Here is a 16899-nt window from a genome sequence, read left to right on the forward strand (position 1 = left end):
TAGTCCATTAAAATTCTTCTGCTTGATTCTTGGGAAACTTAAAGTGAATATTTTTATGCTTAATTTAGGAGGTTGAAAAGAAGGAAGGACTGCAAAGCAAGCAGGGACACATTAGGGATGAGAAGCTGAAAGGTTCAGCATCGCATGATGACAAATGGTTTCAACCTAGGATTATCCCTGTGAGACAAGAAAGGTAGTTCTATCGACTGCTGCTCTCCCACCCAAAAAACGTATAGTAAGGAGCTCTTCCGTGAAGAATACAAAGGTGAACTCAGAATTATTATAAAGGAGGACGTTTTTACCCACAGTTTCCCTCTTGAGTTCTTCTCTTGCCTTCCAGCCAAACTGCAAGTCTACTTATCATAGATGTTTTCTCAAAGTATGCTCTTCTGGCAATCAGGAATTCTCGCTTCAAAGCCTGGTTCATACATTACTTCCCTTGGGATATTTACTTTACCTCACTGGATCTAATGCCTTCTTTGTAGAAGGAGGCTAAGTCGTGATGGTTGTTAGGTTGAGTAATGTTTCTTGTTCTGATATAATGTGAAGCAGAATAAATTTATCACCATTAGGGTGACTCAGTGCTTTGGGCTTTGATATTCCAGAGAAACAAATCAAGAGCATACCAAGAAAGTCTTTGGCCTACTATTTTTGTGCTAGGATTGAGGATGAAAAAAGCAACAACATTGATTTATCATAACGTTTCATGCATTTGCGTTTTAGACACTGTAGGATGCTAAAAAAAAAAAAAAAAAAAAAAAGGAGATCCAAACAAAAAGTACAAAAGTACTGATATTTATGTTTATTGGAGATCTTTGTTTATTCATGTGGTTTCAATCCATTGTCTAATATCCTTTCTTTTCAATCTGCAGAACTTCCTTTAACATTTCTTGTAGGGTCAGTCCAGTGGTGACAGAGTATCTCAGTTTTTGTTTATCTGGGAATGCCTTACTTCCTCCCTTATTTTTGAATGACAGTTTTGCCAAATACAAAATTCTTGTTTGGCAATTTTTGTTTTCAGCCCTTTGAATATATCTTCCCACTACCTTCTTGCCCTCATGGTTTCTGATGGAAATCCAGCACTTAATCTCAGAAGAGAAGGAGAAGCCATTGCCATGTGCATTGCCAAGTGACAGAAAATCTGAGGAAACACAAAGATTGCCAGCCAGCCAGAAGACTTCAGCCCTGGGAGAAAGCAAGTCTTCTAGCCTCTGAAACTGTGAGCCAATGAATTCCTCTTGTTAAGCCATCCATTGTCGGTATTTGTCTTAGTGGCTGATAAATTAAAGCATTGATGAATATCCTTGTTCATAGGAAATGTAGTATTATGTATTAAAAAATTAAGATGTGTTGACCTCATTGATATGACTTAAGCAAACTGAGCAGACACAAGGCATAAAAAAATTTATTTTATATCAAATATTTTCTATTTTGTATTTTTGTATTTCGTTATTTTAAAATAATTATTATATTATTTTCTTATTAATTTTATTTGTAGGTTTTTTTTTGTTTTTTGTTTTGTTTTTGTTTTTGAAGAGGTTTTGGATCACAGAAGGGTCACAAATGTGGCAGGAGAGGATGTTGGTAATGGGGGAGATGTGTGGGGATGGGTGCATCTGGGACATGGCTGTAAGGCACTTGAATATGTTCAAATGTTCATGTGACATTGTCTCAGTGGTTGGAGACACACATTATAACTGTATGTATAATGAATTCCCATTCTGGGAAGTCCTGCTACATTCTCTCATAGAGGGGCAAGAATCCCCTGAATACATGGGCTAATGAAGGAGGACAGACCATTATGCCAGGACCTTTATATTGATGGTTGTACTCATGAACCTTTTCTTGAGAAACTGAAACTTACCCAGTATTACATATTGCCCAATAGTTACCTCCTGAAATATTGCTTCTCTCTAAGCCAAACTCAGCATAAAAATGTACTACCTACCCCTGGCACAGTACATGACTCCCAGGGATGGGCCTCCCCGGCACCAAGGGATTATTACCAAGCACCAAATAGCAATGGATCTGGGGAAAAAACCTTGACCAAAAGGGGGTTATATTAAATACAAATGAGTTTTTATGGCCAAGAGATTTCAAAGTGAATCAGGAGGTCATTCAGAGGTTATGCTTATGCATGTCTCAACAGGATCTCATTGACTGCCACAGTAACAGTGCCTCAAGCAGCAGAGTTCATAAGGGCTCTAGGGATATTCAGACACTGTAAGCAGAGCAGACTGGCTCAGGAATTTGGCACCCTGTCATGGGCCTTACTTTGGAATTATGCTCCCCAGTATAAATGAGTTAGACTCAATTATAATGTCCTGACATATGACTCTTTTGCCCCTTTTACTTAAACCTATAATTAGCACTATCCTAGTTAAATGTATGTCCCAGAGACTTATATCTTTGGTCTGTCCATGTGCTGTTTGTGTCCTGAATCTCAGCAGAGTTGCAACATGTACTCTTCTATTCACTGGACTCACCCAGGACAACTAATAAGGAGATGGTGATGGACAACACCCATCCCAAGGAACAGAGTACCTGCAACAGTAAGCAAAACAGTTCCATCCATCTGCCCCATGGAATCTAAGTCCCCTCTCAATTAGAAATAAAGTGGGCATCACCACTCTGAAATCATCAAGATTGGGAAATGAACAATGGACTAAAATAGACCTATTGTTATTTTATTACAGACTTAGTATTATTCTAACAATGGAAGAACTTGTATTATTGATATAAAGGAAATGACCACCAGAGCTTCTGAGGGAAGGGAAAGGAGAATAGGTATAACATGGGGGAATTTTTGGGACATGAGAATCGTCCTGCATGACATTGCAATGATGGATACAGGTCATCATGCATTTTGTCAAAACCGATAAAATTGTGCAGGGCAGAGTGTAAACTATAAATTATAGTCCATGGTTAAAAATAAATATGATGTGTGCAACCTGTTCAGACATGTTCAGAAGATAGATGATAGATAGATATAAAGAATAATAAGGCAAATCTTGTTGTTGGGGTAGGGCAGGGGTATGTTAGAGTTCTGTGATTGGGGTTTGTATTATTTTTGCATATTTCACGTAAGTTTGAAATTATTTCAAAATACAAAGTTAAAAATAAATAAATAACAACAACAATAGTTGTTGATAGATTAATGATATTAATTCTGCCTGAAGGGGGACAGTCACAGCTATGATCACTGAGGCCCTCCTGCCGCTCTACGCATGCTTGTTCTGCTACCCCCTGCTAGCCAAAGCTCATCCTCAATTTCCGCCTGAATGACCTCTGTGGAGATAATAGAGCAGCCTTGGTTCTTCTTTATTGCAAGACTCTCATAATGTGCAAATTCTGTGCAGCAGCAGGCACACTGACCACATAATTCTCACAAGTTAATCTCCTTTACCCCTTATGACAGCTGTATGAGATGGACTTCACTAAAACTAACATGTCCCTATGGACTGCATGAACCTTCAGAAACATTGGGGATACAGACTCATGTCTACCTCCAATGAGTTTCTTTGTCCTCTGCAAAGTTTAGAAATTTTAGTTGGGCTCTCATTGCAGTGATTACGTAGCAATCATTGTGACTAGAGACCCAGAATGGGAAGAAGATCATATCATTTCAAAGAGGTGGGATGAACTGGAGATATAGGACAAACAGAAAGGGAGCATGACTCATGGCTATCATTAGATAAACTTTTGGGATGAAGAGGGACTGAGCTTCGTCTGCATGGCCACAGTGGATAGGTACAATTTGGATGGAAGGAAGTCACAGGGAGTCTGTGTCACCTGGTTAAGAACAGAATTCACAGTTGAAATCATTTTCCTTCAGAACTTTTAGAACATAACTTTATTGCTCTTAAGTGTCCAATGTCATTCTTGAGAAGACCAGTATATGAGCCTGTTTTTTTCCACTTAGGACCTTTTCTTTTTCCTTAGTATTTTAAAACTCCTTGATGATGTACATTGATGGAGATCTTTTTAAATTCAATGAATTGAGTGCTCCGTGGTCCCTTTCCATCTGAAAACCTGCAGCTTTAAGTTCACAAATTATACCTTTCATCATTTCCTCTCTCCAAATTTTTTCTGTTCACTTTCTGGAACCCTCAATAGACACACAGAATTGCACTTGACTCTAATTTCCATATCTCTGTCTTTCCTGTGGGGTTCTCAGGCATAAAGTCAGCTTTTTCATTGGCAGAGCCCCAAGATATCAATACCTTTATGTCTTTCTTCTGAGTCTCTTCAGTTTCCCCCAAAGAAGAACCTTCTAACTTTCTGCCTTGAGGATGGGGACCCTACCTACTGAAGTTCTTGGTAGTAGAGCTTAGGAAGTTTCAGTATGCAAAATTGACTTTACCCCTTTCTGGGGGACATGTTTCACACCAGCCCTAAGCTCAGTGTTTCTCAGAGAATAAATCTCAGCTCTCCATTGTTGAGAGGCACAAATAACTTTCTAGTGGTCTAGAGTAAGAAGAAGGAAACAGAACTCTAATTCTTCTCTTCAGACTTCCAACTAATCTCCCTGCTCTCACCACAGTAACCCTGGCCCCACTTTTTCTCACAAGGCTGAGATTCTTAGGGGTTCTGTGCAATAGATTGGCTCTTCTCTCATTAGTATCCCAGTAAGTTGTCATTGTCCTTAACCTGAGATCAGAATTCCCAAAATGGATGGACATCTATTTGCTCCAGATTCAGGACAACGGTGGGTTTGTGATCAATCCATTGTTTTTAAAGGGAAGTCCAGATAAATTTTTTTAAATTTATTGAAGTACATCACTCATACATAAACATACATATAAAATATGTATATAATAGTTCTGAACTTACAAAACAAACATAAATAGCATCAAACAAACATATATAGCATCTCACCCTACCACCAATAACTTGTATTGTTTTTAAACTTTAATGACTGAAGAGCATCGTCAAAATATTACTTCTAAACAAAATAGTTTTCCCCTAACCAATCTAATTGTTATTATCTTTATATCATTTATATATGAACATACATAAACAATCAAGTGTATAGTAAAGTTGTGAACTTACAAAGCAAACATGCATAACATCAAACTGGGGACCCATACATCAACCCTCCACCAACACTTTGCATTGTCATAAGGCACTTGTTACAAACTATCAAAGAACACTGTCAAAATCTTATTACTAATCATAGTCCTTATCTTACATTTGGTATGTTTTTCCCCCAACCCACCCTATTATTATTTTTTAAATGTATTTTTTTATTACAGAAGTTGTAAACTTATAAAACAGTCATACACATGTGCAGAATTCCCAAATAACACTTGTCCATCAATGCACCACAATGTGGTGTGTCATTTGCTACAGATAAAATAATATCATCTGATTGTTACCATGTCCATAGTGTACATTTGGCTCACATTTTCCATACTGCCTCAGTATCAACACAGTATATCTTTTGCATAGATGCAAGAATATTAGATTATTACTACTAACCACAGTCCATAGGTAACTCCAGCTGTGTTTTCCCCATGCTTCTCCACATTCCCAACACCCTGCAGTAGTGATATACATTTGTTCTAGCTAACAAAGGACACTCTTACATCTGTACTATCAACCACAATTCTTACCCAACTCTTGGTTTACTGTGCTATCCATTTCCTAGATTATTCTCAAGAATTCTGTCAATTGGTATTTACATAACTAGACTACCATTTTCAGTCACATCATCATTTATAAAGTAGCTGTTACTCACTGTGTTACCATCCACTCTATACATTACCACAATTTTACAGTAAAGCTAATTAAAACTTCTACATACATTAATCATCAGTGTGGGAAACAAAGGCATATTGTTTCCATGGAAGCAAGTTACCGCCTTGACCACTGATGCAGGCCGTCCCCTATAATTATTGGTGTAGATTATAATCATGGCTGGGAAAGTACAACTACAGGCACAACAAGAACATCTAGAATGGAACGACCTGAGTTACAGGATTTATGAGTATATTTACTGAACTTTATAATTACTGTTCTAGTAAAGTTTGTTAGCGTGCATCAATCATTAGTTAATATAGCATGAGGTAAGGGGAATAGATAACTTGATTTTCTGATGAATGTCACGTAAGTTAGGGGTATAAATACTAGCCCCTCGGCTCAATAAAGTTGTCTGATGAGCTTGAGAAATTAATGCTCTCAGATCCCCTGAACCCAATCTTTCTTTGTCTTTCATTCCCGATACCCTCGGGTCCGTCGACTCCAACACATCAGTAGTCCAGTCAGTTCTTCTCTTATCTCTAAGAATCCACCACCTACCACCAAGTCTTGAAGATATTTTCCAATAATTTCTTCTAGGAGTTTTATGGTTCTTGCTTTTATTTTTATTTTCTTTTGATCCATTTTGAGTTAATTTTTGGAAAAGGTGTGAGATAGGGGTCCTCTTTCCTTCTTTTAGCTATGGATGTCCAATTTTTTCAGTACCATTTGTTGAATGGATTGTTCTGCCTGAGCTGTGTGAGTTTGACAGGCTAGTCAACAATCACTTGACAGTACCTGTGAGGGTCTGTTTCTGAACCATAAATTTGGTTTCATTGGTCTATTGTGTCTGTCTTTAGGCTAGTACCACTCTGTTTTTACCAGTATAGGTAGGTACTATGATTTAAAGTCTGGAGATGAAGGCTCACGTTTCCTTTTTATGATGTTTCTGGCTTTACAGGACTCCTTACCCTTCCAAATAAATTTAATGATCATGTTTTCAATTTTTTCTTTAATGCTGGTATTATTTTTATTGGGATTACATTAAATCTGTATATCAATTTGAGTAGAATTGACATCTTAATGATATTTAGTCTTCCAATCCAAGAGCATGGAATGTTCTTCCAGTTATTTAGGCAGTTAGGGCTTTTTGATTTAACATTGAGTTGCAGTTTTCTGAATACAAGTGCTTTACAGCATTGGTTAAGTTTGACTATTTGAGTTTTATCTGTCATATTTTATTTTCACCACTCTTTTGACACTTTTAATTACTTTTATTGCTATAATCTTCATTTCTAGACTCTCTTCCAGGCCTCTTGCTCCTGTCTTTTCTTTTCAGGCTCTAGCACACCCTTTAGTATTTCCTGAAATTCTGGTCTTTTGCTTAGAAATTCTCTCAGTTTCTGTTTATCTGTGAATAGTCTAATCTTGCCCTCATTTTTGAAAGATGGTCTTGCTGGATATAAGATTCTTGGCTGGAACTTTTTCTCTTGTAGTATCTTAAATATATCAGACCACTGTCTTCTTGCCTCCATAGTTTCTGGTGAGAAATCAGCACTTAATCTTATTGGATAGCCCTTATATTATGCACTGCTTTTCTCTTGCTGCTCTCAGAATCTTTCTTTGTCTTTGGCTTTTGACATTCTGATGAGTATGTGTCTTGGAGTTGGTCTATTTGGATTTTTTTGGATGGGAGTACATTGTGCTTCTTGGACATGGATATCTATGTCCTTCAATAGGGTTGGGAAATTTTCTACTATTATTTCTTTAAATATTCCTTCTGCCCCTTTTCCCTTCTCTTTTCCTTCTGGGACACCCATGACATGTATGTTTGCACATATTTTGCTGTCATTTAGTTCCCTGAGACCTTGTTCAATTTTTTCCATTCTTTTCTTCATCTCTTCTTTTGTATGCTCACTTTCAGAGGCCATTTCTTCAAGCTTACCAATCCTTTCTTCTGTCTCCTCAAATCTGCTATTATATGATTCCAATGTTTTTTAAATTTTATTGATTGTACCTTTCATTCCCTTAAGATCTGCTATTTTTCTATGTATGCTTTCAAATTCTTCTTTGTGCTCATCTAGCCTCTTTCTAATATCCTTAATCTCTTTGGCCATCTCACTGAATTTATTAAGGAGATTTCTTTGAATATCTGTAATTAGTTGTCTTGATTTCTTTATGTCATCTGGAGGCTTATCTTGTTCCTTTAACTGGGCTATAGCTTCCTGTTTCTTGGTGTGGATTGTAATTTTTTGTTGGTGTTTTGCATCTGGCTTACTAGAGTATTTATTCTGGGTGCAGTTTTTCTCTTTAGTTTAGGGCTTCCTATCGTTTCTCCCTTGCTGGTTGTGCAGTAGGAGCCAAGCAGGTAGTTGATGCTGTAAGCTGTGGAGGCTCAAGCTGCCCTCATTGCACCAGGGACCAATGAAGCTTCTTCCAACTTTTTCCTTTGCCTGGGGTAGGGACAGAGTCAGAGCTATGTGGAATAATCCCCATGTAGGCCTAGACTGTAGTTGCCCAGAGAGACTGACGAACAGATAATTTTTTAAGGCAACATTTGAAATTTTAGTTACTTTCCAAGACTATGTTTTGGAAACTTGGAAATGTCAGCCTTTCTTAGTAGAGACTCTTTCTGCAGGGCATCTCAGCCTTTGAAGAATCAAAAAACTCAAGTAGCCTTAAAAATTCTCATGCATAAGAGTGGCCTTAGCTGACCACTATGTGGCACTACTGGGCAGCAACCATGAGTCATGGGGCTGGGACCTTGGTTGAGGAAAGCTGTACCATCAGAGCAAGGGGCCTGGGACCCTCAGTACCAAGCCAGACCTCAGGGTGAGCGCTGGAGGTGCCAGAGAGGCTGCTGGACATAGAAGAGGAAACTCTGGGTTACGCTATTGGGGTGACCTACCTGGGGCCAGCCTTCTGTGAAATGAAGGGCAGAACCTTCTACCCAGCAGTAAGTGCTGTCTGGGACCAGTGCTAGGTCCTCATCCGCTACCTGGGCGAAAGAAGAGGTGAAGCCTGGGGCAGGTGCGGGAAGAGGGAGGGAGTGGGATAGGAGCTCAATGTCTAGCAAGAGTAGAGAGGGTAAGCTTTCTTCTAACTGCCTCCTACCCCAGAGCCAGGCATGATGGCTAAGGGGCTTCAATAGCCAGAGAGGTAAAATCAGGCTGGGAAAAGCAACTTGCTCAAGTTTTCTTGGTTAGTAAGTGGGGGAACCTTCAGAATGGAGGAAGACTCTCCAGGGATTAGGGCTTTATGGGAAGTATCAGCTCCTGAAGCAAGAAGGGCAAGGGTTAAATGTGGCTGACTTAGCCATACAGGTTCAAAATGAAGAGGACTGGCAGTGTGGCAGGCACCCAGAGTGTGTTTCTTTGGCACGTGCCTACGTCCTTCTTCAGTAGACCCCTGGATAGAGCCTTGGGGCCCTGGGCACCAAGAAGGAGAGCAGCCAAAGAGACAGGAACTTGGGGCAGGGGTGCAACAACTGGGGTGAGTGCTTGGAGCTGATTACCCTTAGCTGTTCTCTGCAGCTGCAGAGTCTCCAGCCCAGGGTGGAAGCCATCCTTCCTTTCACCTCATCCGCCCAAGATCTGAGGCCTCTTGAGAATCAAAGCCTGGGTCAGCTCCACCCATCAGAGCCACCTTAGCCTGTTGCTGAGTATGCCTTGGCTAGAACTTCAACCCCAGATGATCCTGGGGATGGGTGAATTCTAGCTGTGATATCTTGCACTCCAAGAGCAGGTGCAGAAGTCCATAGTCCCTTAGAGCTCCCTCTTGGCCAAGGTGGGGGCAGACTCAGAACAAGAAAGCAAAAGGGAACCTGGGCAAGCCCCTGAAGTTTGAGGATGTCTGGCTGGTGGCTACATCCTACTACTTCCCCTCCTCTCCTCCAGTGGAGCCACACTCCCTTCTGCCCCTGAGCCGCCTGTGTGTGCACCATGCCCTGTTGATACTCGGCTTGGCCAGGTATCTGCTCTGCCCCTGCCCCCCACCATGAAGTGCTACCTGCTCTACCAGTGACCCCCGTGCTACCACACCTACCCTGGGGGAGAGGGGACCACTGCTGGCCAAGACCAGCTATTTAAAGGCAGTGATGCTGGGGGTGGGTGGCAAGGCTGGGCCCCTATCCCAACATTCCTAAGCTCTGGGTTGCTCACCAGCCTCAGGGCCACCCAGAGGGAAGGAGGGAGCTGTTATTTAAGACTTTGGCAGTCCTGGTACATGACATCTTTTCCAAGTAAAAACAGTAAGAGATGTGTTACTTAAAAAGAAAAAAAAAGTGGTCTTCGGAGAAGCAGATGTGGCTCAAGTGATTTAGCTCTTGCCTACCACATGGAAGGTCCTGGGTTAGGTTCCTGGTGCCTCCTAGAGAAGACAAGCAAGACAGCAAACTGGTATGTTGGGCAGGTGTGGCGAGCTGACAAAACTAAATCATGCAACAAAGAGACACAAAAAGGAAAGACGATGAGAGACAACAAACCAGGGAGCTGATATGACTCAAATAATTGTGCACCTCTCTCCCACAGGGGAGGTCCCAGGTTCGGGTCCTGGTGCCTCCTAAAGAGAGGACAAGTAGACCCAGAAAGCACACAATGAATGGACACAGAGCAGACAGCAAGTGCAAACAATAAGGGGAGGAGTAAATAAAATAAATTTGTAGGAAAAAAAAAGTAGCTTCAGGAGTGAATGTGACTCAAGCAGTTGAGCTCCCACCTCCAACATGGGAGGTCCCAGGTTCAGTTCCTAGTGCCTCCTGAAAAGAGCAGAAACAAACAACAAGCAAAACAAAGGACAAAACCAACTCAGGGACGCTGATGTGGCTCAGTAGGTGAGCACCAGCTTCCCACATATGAGGTTCTGGGTTCAATCCCCTGCCCTGGGTACCTTAAAAAAAAAAGAGAGAGAGAAAAAAAAGTGGCCTCAGTAGAGACTAGAAGCTTCTTTTGGAATGAAGATCACCAATTGGAAATTAGAGTCCTCCGAAGTTTGAGAAATCATCAGGATGACATAAACATCAAACTAATACAAGGGCCTTTTGTACTCCCTGCTTCATCCAGGGAAATTCTGTTGTTTTTCTTATTGTCTTGAGGGGTTGCAGGAGAGCTTTTCTATTTTCTGTTTCCATCTTTTAAAGTCTAATCAGAATTGAAGTACAGCCATCTGCTTCTCCTCAAAGAAATGTTAAAGCAGTACTGCACACTCACAAAGAAAAAACTTACCATGTGGACAAACATTCTCAAATGCTTACATACACTTTTACTTGTTTAAACTCTGGAAAGCTCTGAAGTCAAGCAAGTAATTCCTAGGGAAAGCAGACTTCACCCTCTTTTTCCCTCCTCCTCCCACTACTTCAACTCCTGCACAAGAATGTCAAGGACACAGCCTTAAACTGAGTTGAAATCAAGAAGCTTCCTCCATCTAAAACTGATGGAGAATCACTAAAATGTGAAGCATTTCTCCTGTGGGTTGTGAATCTCTGATCCTCTCTCATTAATAGGAGAATTTTACATCCTTGGGCTAAATAGAGCACAACTGTCAGTTATCCGTGACAGAAAAATCATAATATTATTTTATTTTTCCTTCAGCATCCCTCCAACTCTCACTGAGTTATTTTGGGTGGGAACTATGTTATTTTTGGAGCTTTGAGTGCATTAATCTTCATAAGAGAAGCAGGAGTATAGCAGAGTTTAGGATCTCAGCATCAAGCACACACCTGGATTGAAATCCTTGCTCCCCCACTTTCTATGACATTTTCAGCAGGATACTTAACCTATAATAGTCACATATAATTGATAAAATATGCAATAATAGTACCTTTTCAATTGGACACTGATGAGGATTAAATGCAATAATGTATATAAAGAGCAGAATATATCTAGCAAATAGTAAGCACCCAATAAGTTTAAGCTGTTATTACTGATATCAGAAAGATAAAGAAAACACATACATGGGTATAATTATGTTAGGCTTGTGATAGTTCAATGTTGAGATTTAGAACACCTAAACTAAAGAATATTAGCATCTGTATCATGGACTGGACTTTCTGATGGTTCCAACCTACGGAGCTTCCCCTTAACTCTCCTGCTGAGGAGGGGTCACACTATCTGCAGGAAGAGAGCTCAGTCTATATCCAAAGGTGGCCCATGTCATCTTCAGAAAACTCAAGTATTAGAAAATTATTTTGATTCTGAGTCAAAACATGGTTCCTATACTTTTCATTCATTGGTTAACAGCCCCTTAAGAACACATGATACAAATTGACTCTGATCCCCATTTCATTCCTTCAAAAATTTAAGCACACCTGTCAAGTATCCCCATGGGCTTTCACTTGGCTGAGGTTATTGAGCTGAAGATGCCATTTGCTTCCATGGTTTGTCTAAAGCTTTGGTCTCAAGCCCTTCCCCATCCTGGGCATCGTTCTCTGGTACCATTAGTGGTTCCCAGGACTAAATGCACTATTACAAGAGCACTCTCATCAAATCAAAGCACAGCTCATCTCTTCCTCAAGGCATTTTTTAAATCCCCTGAGTTGTAACTGGAGATGTAACTGGAGATGAATTCCAAAAAGGCCATGTAAAAGGAATCAGTATGCCAGAGAAAGAAAATTGAAATCCAGGATCCACTAAAACTGATCCCATTAAAACTCTTTTGTGTTGTGTCCGAAGAACTGACTATTTTAAGAGTGTTTCCTGTGGCAATGTTTATCACTGTGTGTTAAAGAAACTGTGAGTCTGACTGGAGTCTTTAAGTCACTGGTATTTTTAGATTCCCCTGTCAACTCTACTTTAAGAAATCAATCCAGTGACTAAAATCGTTTTTGGGTTCAAGTTCAGGCCCTGCCCTTCATCAAAACAAACTTTACAGGCTGTGTGGCCTTGCTTACTTCTCTCGACTTCAGTTTCCTCAACTTTGAAGTGAGGTCAATAATTCCCACCGTCCGCCTTCTGCTTTCCACTTCCTTGAGAACCCATGGTCAAAGGAAATGCGCAGCGGCGCCACCTTCCGCCCATTTGATGCAACACAACCTTACGAGTACCCATGTGGCGTGACTCTTACAGCTCTTCATTTTCAAATAAACCTATTAGGAAGTTAAAATGGCGATTAGGATACCTGACTCAGTAAAAATAAACATGGAGTGGGATCAGGGGTCCTAGAATCTTGTTTCACCCAGCTCGTGTGATCTTGGGCAAGTCCCTGCCCTTCCAGAGTTTCAGTTTCCTTGTTTAATAAAATGGAATCCTGATGACAGTTATAAGATCTCTCCCCAGTCAGATACCAATTTACTCGTTTCCCTTCCAGCTTACACCGTTGTTTAATACTTCCTGGAAGTATATTTTGGAAATCTAAATTTTGTTTAAAGTTTAGAAATGTGTTGAATCAGAAAGAATCGAGTTCCTGGAAACATTCAAGCTGATGACCTAAACTCTAATTTAAATTATTTCCTCTTATTCCATTTGTGCCTGTCGAAACTTTGCAACTATACAGTTTTGTCATTTATACTCCTGAGACAATGAGGAGTCATTCTAAGGATAAAGGGACAGGTCATTTATCCCTCAGGCCACCTGAGTCTGTCCAAGTGCCTTCCTTGGTAGTTGCTGAGAGGGCAGGATGCTCTGCATGGCTGACTGATAGGTATCAGTGGGCCAAGTCTCCCAACTAGAAAGATTGTGTGACAACCCTGAAAACGATCCTACTGTAATGCTCATGCATCCAGCTCAGTGACAAGAGATAAATGCAGAAGGAAAAAAAAAAAAAAATGAAAAGAAAAGAAATAAGAACCCAACATTCTTGAAGCCTGTTGTAGAATTGTGTACCCCAGTTTGGCCATGTTCTTGGCTTCAGTCTACATTTTGGTGGGTGTGAATCCATTGTAAATAAGATCCCTTCAAGATATTACTTCAGTTAGTGTGGCCCCACTGAATTGGCTTGAGCTTTTGTCCAGATTACTAGAGTTCTTTAGAAGCAGAGTGAGATCAGACACAGAAAAAGACACCACGGAGAGCAGCTGAAAGCTGGAAGTCAGTGGAACCCAGAAGAGAAAGGGTGAAAAATCACTGTGTGTGTTGCCATGTGACAGAAAAGCCAAGGATCCCCAAAGATTGCCAGCCAACCAGAAGATACCTATCCCAGGAGGAAGCAAGGCTTCCAGCTTCTGAAACCATGAGCCAACAAATTTCCATTGTTTAAGCCAACTCATTGTATGGTATTTATTTTTGCAGTTGGAAACAGAAATGACACCATACACTTTTCACTGTGTTTGTATCCATTACAACACTATTACTGTAATACACAGCTTTATAATTTGCAAAATACTTTCACTCCCAGTACTCACAATAATGATAACCCTGTAATGTAGGTGTGGCATTGCAGGAACAGCAAGGCTGAGATTATCATTATTTTGTCTAGATAGAAAAATATGAGGCAGTACATTTTTCCAGGATTCGCAGTAAAGATTGAAAGAAGTGGCAACTTTAGGTCATCTGACTCCAAAACCTTTATTCAGTCCAGGATACCACATTGCACAGCACTATTATCACCTGATTCCCACAGAAGTGCTGAATGCTGAGAAGGACTAATGAAAAAAATACCTAGACCCACGGTGAAAGTTGACAACTCCTATAACAAAAGAAAAATCTGCGTGTCAAAAGGGCAGGGAGGTGGTCACTTATAAAGGAATGAGTCTTAGAATATTATCAGACTTCTTATCAGCATCTCTTGGATATTAGAAGATAATAGAAAATTTTCAAATTCAACAGGGAAGAAGATTTCAAACACAGAGCTCTATACCCAGCCAAAACATCAACCAAAAGTAAAAGAAAATTAAGATTTTGGCTGTGCAAACACTTAAGTTCACTTCTTTTTATACTCTGATCAAAAACCATTATTGAGATTTGAGATATGGTTCTCTACCAAAACTAAGCAGAAATTTAAGAAAGGATGAAATGGTCTACAAAGAGCAATGGAAGCAGGGAATAACTGAAGAGTAAAGGAGAATAGAAATCAAATAAAAAAGAATCCATAAGATGGGGACATTTGGAAGAATCTCTATTAGACTGAAAAATGTAAATGACAGAATGTTTCTTTCTAAATGACAAATGGCATTTCCTGCTTCTACAGTAAATAATATTTATGTAATCATAATATTTTAAAAGTTGGTCATTAATTTTCTTTTTTAAAGTCCACCTATTACAAAATCACAAATGATGTATTTGCAAGAATACAGGTACAATAAATTTAGATAATATAAAAATAACTACAGAGGATACATATATCCTCTGTATATAATAATTACATAGTGGTGAAAGGTCATTTTCTTCATAATAGAGTCTTTAGATACTGTCTAAAGTTGATAAGTCATGAAATAGAGTTTAGTTATATTACTTAAATTCATGAAGACAACAGGTAGAAGATACAAAACTAATAATTAAGCTAACAAAAATTGAGAAATTGAAGGGAGAGGAAGAAGTGGATAGTAATGTAAGTGGGTCAACTCTTCAGCTCTCATATCTAGGAAATAATGACTGTCTAGAGTTAATAAATCCAAAAGTATACTATAAAAAGTTATAACAGTAATTACTAGTAAAACTAAGAGAGGGAATACTGACAGTGGCTGTCTCCAGGGAGAGGGGCTGGTGATAGAATGGAGGACGATTTTATTCCTCATTTTTTGTTCTTCTGCACTCTTTGAATATTTTAAAATTCTGTGCATGCATTAATTCTCTATTTTAAAAAAGAAAAATTCAGTCTATTTGGATATCTAATAATTTGGGGATAAAAATCTGGATGATGGTTTGACTAGAGGCTGACACATACTTAAATTCCTACAAAGAAAGGAAAGGGATAATTTTTAAACATCAGGATCAACCCCTTTATTGTTAAAATGTGGTATCATAAGCCAAGAGGAAGAAAGTGACTACTTCAAGGATACTTTACAGTGCTGACCATAAAACTCAGACTAATATTCAGTTCAAAGAATATTCTGTTCAAGAATATAGTTAAGGAATTTTTTTAAGTAGCCAATATTGTCTCAATCTTGGAGTGCTGTCAGGGTCATAATATGATAGCTTTTGGCCTAATTAACAACTCACTGGAGCACCTGTTTTCAAGTGGAGACCTGAGTTTGACTTCCTTCTCCATCACTTTATTTTCTTTGGTTACTTATCTATAAAAGGTGGGTAATATGAATGCCTCCTTATTAAGCAACCTATTTCCAAGTGTCTGTAAACCACAAAGTCTTAGAAAAATACTATTACCACTATTTTTGTACTTTGCTCGTCTACCACGTATATGGAACCCCCTGCACAGACTTCAGATGGATTTACATACAAGCAAGCATGGCTGTCGCGAAGTCCCTCTCCTCCACCTGGCCTGCCATCCAGACTGGTTGTATAGCAGGGCATGATCTTCTTAAAGGGCTCTCCCCATTTGCTCTTGATACTGGAGAGGTGCTAAATAGGGGTGTGCTTGCCCCAAACTTGTGTTTCTTTTTTCCCTTTCTTCTTCTTTTCTTCTGTTTTGTAATAGATCAACCTCGACAGGGAACTCAGCTTTTTAAATGTTTTCTTTTTGTACTGAGTTCAGTACAAACTGTTCAGCCTCCCTCTCAAGACCAGCCACAACATGGCCACCACCTACCTACCTGTCCAGTTTCAGCTTTCTCTACCCACTGCACCACCCACCTGACCCATGCCTGTGCCAGATCAGCAGGGAGCCTTATGAGTCTCCATGGTGCATGGGCCTTACCATGGCTGTAGCTTTGACCATGTGGTGCATTCTGCCTACACTATCTTCCCCACACATGCCTATTACCACAAGCTCAAATCCTACCCCACTTTTGAATCCTAGCTCCTGGACCAAGCTCCTCTGTATTAAGCCTTCCTTGATTCCCCCAAACCAAAGCAATCACTCTGTTCTCTGCTTGCTATTTTCATCTACTCCTGTCTTACAGCGTAAGTGTCTGCTTAGTTCATATGGGAATTATTTATGCATGTGCCTTATCATCTGATCTTCTGTGGGATCCATGCCTAAGTTCTCTCTCTGCTCTCCTGCTGCAGAAGACCTGGCACATAGGAAGTAGGCACACAGTAAATATCTATTCAGTTCTATTAGTTTGCTCAGGTATATACAGCTAGTAAATGGCAATGTCAGAACTAGAAC

This window comes from Dasypus novemcinctus, chromosome 4 (assembly GCF_030445035.2).
Source record: "Dasypus novemcinctus isolate mDasNov1 chromosome 4, mDasNov1.1.hap2, whole genome shotgun sequence".
Taxonomy (NCBI): Eukaryota; Metazoa; Chordata; class Mammalia; order Cingulata; family Dasypodidae; genus Dasypus; species Dasypus novemcinctus.